The sequence below is a fragment of the Physella acuta genome, unplaced genomic scaffold (genome assembly GCF_028476545.2).
Source record: "Physella acuta isolate Inbredline_101_S28 unplaced genomic scaffold, ASM2847654v3 ptg000456l, whole genome shotgun sequence".
Classification (NCBI taxonomy): Eukaryota; Metazoa; Mollusca; class Gastropoda; family Physidae; genus Physella; species Physella acuta.
In genome coordinates this window covers 527,719-533,792 of record NW_026731975.1, presented here as the reverse complement: position 1 = coordinate 533,792, position 6,074 = coordinate 527,719, and the positions used below count along the sequence as shown (strand labels likewise).

The window sequence follows — 6,074 nt, the reverse complement described above, 5'->3', positions numbered from 1 at the left end:
GTAAAACGTGATTCGGCTTGTGTCCCTTATATGGCGTCACTGACTACAGCACTTATGTACTGGCACGAAAAGATAAAAAAAACAAATGGTAGCTGCAGTGAGGTTAATGTAATTAGTAATAAAACAGATAGTATTAGTTACCTCACAAGTTAAAGACAGTTACAAGCAGGGGCGTAGCGAGGGGGGGGGCGGGGGGGTGCGGACCGCACCGGGTGACACCATTTAGGGGGGTGACACCAAGGCAAAAAATAGCAAAATATATAGAGAAAAACTCGAGGGGGGGGGTGCAAATCGAAAATTTGAAAGTTTGTCCCTGGGAAGGGTCTCTATGCCTCTGGGGGGGGGGGGGGGGTGACACCATTAAGTGCCGCACCGGGTGACACCCGACCTCGCTACGCCACTGGTTACAAGTACTATGGACGTTTCGACCCAAGGTCTTCGTCAGCACACAACAGTGTGATTACAGATTAGACAAATAAAGACAAACAGTCTTTGTCTCGTTATCTGCGTATGTGTTTTACATACATACTTCATTTTTCAAACTTGTTTTTGTTACTGTTTGTCTTTATTTGTCTAATCTGTAATCACACTGTTGTGTGCTGACGAAGACCTTGGGTCGAAACGTCCATAGTACTTGTAAGTGTCTTTAACTTGTGAGGTAACTAATACTATCTGTTTTATTACTAATTACATTAACCTCACTGCAGCTACCATTTGTTTTTTTTTTATGTACTGGCACATGCGATCTAGAATCTTCAAAAGCGCCCAGATATTTCTCCCAAGTGTTGGGGGCGCTTGAAATTTCGGGGGGGGGGGGGGGGTGGTAGACATTGGTTAAAGTAGGCCTATATAGTTACTAATTACTATATAATTTTTTTTAGATTTCATCGGGGGGGGGGGGGGGGGGGAATTCCCACATGAAGAGATGCTCGAAAGAAACTCTGAAAGTGCCACTTCAAATGATAATAGCATGAAAATAATCGTTTGATGTAAAGCCCTTATCAGATCATGGAGTCAAAGTCATACACAAATTGTAAAAAAAAAAGTTCGTGCATAATTAAAATCACGCAATAGTCGAATTCCCCCCCCCCCCCCCATACACACATACACACATCATATTATGCCATATTCCCCATTCCCTGCCCCTATACTAAAATGATTTCACCGCCCCTTCCCCTAACCTAAATTATATTTATTTATATTTATTTCCTCATATTTTTTTTCATAGGAGAGATACAAAACACGCTTATTTGCTTCGTCCAAATGATTTGAACCTCTCTCCTTCTGGGTGTGTGTCGTTATGTATGGATGATCGCTTATCAGTTACCAATAGTTACCCAAGTACGTGCTTGGTAAAAAAAATAATCTCGTAACAGCTGCGAACCTCTTGCCATCCAATAGAATATGTAACATTTGTTGGATAACGATTGGCTGATGTGATGAGTGCTCAACGAAGATTGACGTTTGCAGGACTCTCCAACAATGGACTGATCAGTAAGAATTACCGCGATAACGGGATCCCCCCCCCCCTCTATGATAATCAATATTTAGCTAACCTTAAATAAACATAGATGTCATTATGGATTGGATTAGTTAGTATAAGCCCACTGCAATCCAAACGTAACAATATCTAACAATTTTTTTTAAGGTAAAAAAAAAAGAGAAACTAAACTAAAAATCGTATACGTAAACTGATCGGCGTGGTCGGGTCGGATTAAGGTCATGGTTGCTAATCCGAAAAGTCCCGGGCAGATGAGGCTCAACATCTGGGGGACAGCAACCCGTTCTAGGAGAGACAAGTCCAAAATCAAACAACTGCTGCCTTGTAGTTTGTTCTTGGTTGTACAAAGGCTATGAAAGCAAATCCAGAAGAAAAGGAGGTTGAAATCAGTGGCGTGTAGCCAGGGGCGTGGCGAGGGGGGGGGGGGCGGGGCGAGGGGTGCGGACCGCACCGGGTGACACCATTTAGGGGGGTGACACCAAGGCAAAAAATAGCAAAATATATAGAGAAAAACTTGAGGGGGGGGGGATGCAAATCGAAAGTTTGAGGAGGGGGGGGGGTGCAAATCGAAAACTTGAGGGGGGTGCAAATCGAAAGTTTGAGGGAGGGGGGTGCGAATTGAAAACTTGAAAGTTTGTCCCGGGAAGGGTCACTACACCTCTGGGGGGGGGGGGTGACACCATTAAGTGCCGCACCGGGTGACACCCGACCTCGCTACGCCACTGCGTGTAGCTACCGTATAGCTAGCGTAAGCAAGGCAAATAGGGTCCCTTTTTTCGAAAGTTTGATGGGGGGGGGGGGGGGAAGGGAAAGTCTGAGGACGGGGGGGGGGGTACAAATCGAAAGTTTTGTCCCCGGTCGCCGGAAAGGGTCGCTACGCCTCTGAGGGGCCCACTAACACTAAATCCTAGCTATGCCACTGATTGATTGAAATATGAATGAACGGCTTAAATAATGACGTATAACAACAAGTGGACACTTAATATTCTATTGTGCTGGAGGAAATCCCTTCCATCATTACAATTAAAAACAAAAAAAGAAGTTGGGGGTGAATGGTCTGGCAGGACTCTATTGATCAGACATCAATAAATGATAGTCGATAGGATGATTGCTCCTTGGAAATCAAGGAGAAAAGCCAGGCAGTATGTTGAGAAGAGAAAGATGTTTCCCATAATATCAAGCCCCCAGAGTTTCTTCCAGACGTTTTTCTCCGGGGGGGGGGGGGGAGGGGCACTTGATATTTCCGGGGGGGGGGGACACTAGTAAAAGTGTTTGTTTACTATATAATTTCCATCTCGTTCGGGGGTGGGGGGCGGTAGACTTTCTTCGGGGGGGGGGGCGCCCCCCCCCGAATAGATGCCTGGAAAAGCTCTGCAAGCCCCCCTTCCCCACTTCCTCTCCACTCAGCTGATTGACCCTAGAGCATCTGCTGTGTCGTATCGCCAATGTGGCTCCGCCCCTGATTGATTTCAGAGCTCTCCCTCCCAGATGGGTTGCTGTCCCCACCCACGAGTCTCATTAGCCCGAAGTTTTAACTCGGGACCTTTCGGTTCCCACCCGACCACACCGAACCAATTAGACGTATCCTCACGTCTGACGTTTAAGCGTTTATCCATTCTTTATCTCTTGTGGTTATGCTTTTGGTTAATGTTTCGCTTAGGGTTAAGTGTTCGACTCTAGATTAAGGAAAAGTGGTAGAATTACTGTTGGTTAATTTTTGGTTGTCGGCGTTTGAGTCTCCATACATGTGACTCTAGGGACGAATCAAGTGTCATGAGCCTGACCGAAAAGTAACCAGGGATAAAGTAGGTCTATCAAGTCAGTGGCGGAGGCAGCGTAGCTCAAGGGGGGGGGGGGGGGGGTTAACTCCCCTCAATTCAAATGTTGAACACCGTGGAATAACTGTTATTTCTTTAAATTCGTTTCTGAATATGTAATTATATATTTAAAGAACTTTTTTTCACCCCTCCCCCCCCCCCGAATAATTCCTGGCTAAGACAATCGATAAAATAATATATAATGACAATCTATATTTAGTTTTACTTATTAGAAAACATCTGGAATCTCTAGAATTTAGGTCTTTTTTTTGGGGGGGGGGGCAATGCTGAGTAGATTACATAAATGCTTTGTAATAACTGTAATTGTGAATTGACCTGCGAATTGTTTTCAATGAAATACAAAAAAAAAAAAAAAAAAAAAAAAAAAAAAAAAAAAAAAAAAAAAACATGCAATATCTCGTATAGTTTTACTAGTCACAAACTTAACAAAACAAATAAAACATTTAAATTTGTAACTGTCCTATGGTAAGCATGTGCTGTAATTAATATTTTAGAGTGTCTGCGCGACAGTTCGCTGGGACTTACGGTGTTTTATCGGTGGAAAGTTAAAAACTAGGAACAACACAAAACTGCCCCGGAGGTGTTAACTGTGGCATACCACAAACAAAAAATCTGGACACCTGACTTAATTTATTCTGACATGTATAATCCCTATCTATGAATCTCTGACTATTTACAAGTTTTTGTTTTCAGGCCGGTTAGAAAAAGAAATGCAGCTTGGCAAAGTCGGCCCTGTGATTTTATTTTTAATACTTGGTTGCTTCCCTTGGTGTTGTCGAATGGACGCTACGCCGCTGCAAAACTTGGTCTACTGTGACGTCACAAGGTAAAAAAGCAGTTGTGGTTCCTTAATGCTGTTTAAAAAACAGTTATTCTGTCTTTTATGTGTAAACAGCGACACATTAAATTTTAAATCTAGATTGTTAGAATGCTAATTATGTTAATTATAGAAAAATGAAGCTGTAAATTCTCTTTGTAAAAGAAATTTTAATGTCAGCACTTGTGGATGTGTAGGGCTTAGGTCACGAACACACACCCTTTTTAGCATACATTTTGTTGTGGTTTATTTCTTAACATTCTTTATTCTTCGCACACAAATGCGTGTACAAAACATAAACAGCAAATTTTTATAATTTACTGAAGATATTAATTCTTTACGTAGATTCTAATGAATAGATATTAGAAACTGTTTTTAAAAATATATTTTGAGTCTACAATCAAATTTAAAAAGTGTAAAAATTTAATCTAAGACTATAAACTTTGCGGGGAAAAACATACTTAGGAGGTCATTGCTTTTGCTCATCTAGTTCCAGACTTCACGTGCACATTTGTAATGATGGAGAAAATTCTGGTCACTTTTGGATGCTTATCACTGGCTAGCATTTCTGTAGGTGCAAGTGAGTATGGCTGGTTTTCTTGTTAAAATATGTATTAAACTCGCGTTTTTTTCTGGCAGTATGCAGCAGTGTTACACTTAAGCGTATTTATTTTATGATTTTATTTCTTCTGGAAAAATTAAGCTTGCTTATTAATATTATATAATAAAACTTTCAGCTTTTAATCATGTTTTTTTTAAATATATTAAAAACATAATAAAAAGTAAAAACCGTCTTCAAACGAATAAGTTTGCACTTATTTTAATGAATTTCCACTACATAGAGAATGATAACAACTCTGAAGTTTAATGTTATAAACAGGGAATGGATTGAGATTGGACAGAATTTCTAGATCACCGAAAATAGCGAGGATATTGTCATTATCTGGATACACATAATGTATGCTTCCAATGCCGTTTAAATTTAAAATTCAGCTTCAATCTCAGTGATGGGATAGTCAGATGATAGTAAGAATAAAGTACGTCTGAAAACAATAGGACAGGAGGGAAAAGGGCAAAGAAAAAAAGTCACTAATTAATTAGTGACTTTTTTTTAATTAGTTAAGCTGATTTTTTTTAGATTAAAACCACTATAGGGCCTATATTTATGCTTTGTATTGTTTCTTAGCTTCGTGTTCATTTGCTATTGGCATTCTTAAATCTTTGTATTTGTGCCTGCCTTTTGGTTAAGGCATTAAAAGGCATGGTAGAAAGAGTGATATTCCTGGAGGTGAGAGTTGGGGGGGGGGGCGTTAAGCATGAGCTAGGCATTACTATTCATTACAAGGACTGCTTATATTTTGCTTTATCTACATTTGAGGGGCTAAGAAGGGGAGTACTAACCTAATCAATGATGCTAAAAATAGCATTAACGTTTTAACAATTTTGGCTCTATTTTAATATTGGAATGATATTTTTAAACCTATTTTTCCCGAGATTATGTTTTTTGGACATACTGCATTTGTCCTCTATACAGTCGGTTGTGAAATTTATTTGCATAGGCGTGACGACATCTAGACCTGCCGGTAATTTGGCCCTGCTTGGCCACCAAAAACTGGCAAAATTCCTGGCCAATCACCCCGCACCTTACGGCCACAGGTCAGGTCTGCCCAGTAGAAAACATTCGTGTGACCTGGTCAGGAGCGTCCCCACGACCTTGAGATGGGGGTGGGTCATGAGACCCTCGGGAATTTCCCCCTTTTACAAGAAATACACCGAAGCTTACGGTATACCTGTTATAGGTAAGTGTTATTTTTTTAAATTAAAATATATTTTAGGATATTACAATGCGTTAGAGTTTAGATACTGAGAACGCTTTAGATACTTGATATACGTGAGCTGCACTCTTAATTAACGCAAT

The 6,074-nt window shown here is 40.6% G+C and overlaps 1 long non-coding RNA gene across 1 annotated transcript; it reads left to right on the top strand.

The window, feature by feature from the left end:
• The first annotated feature begins 3,961 nt into the window (after nucleotides 1-3,961).
• LOC131943447 (uncharacterized) lies at nucleotides 3,962-5,950 on the top strand. Its single transcript, XR_009386891.1, has 3 exons — nucleotides 3,962-4,165; nucleotides 4,647-4,736; nucleotides 5,716-5,950. It is a non-coding gene; the product is annotated as an uncharacterized LOC131943447 (long non-coding RNA).
• The last annotated feature ends 124 nt before the right edge of the window (nucleotides 5,951-6,074 follow it).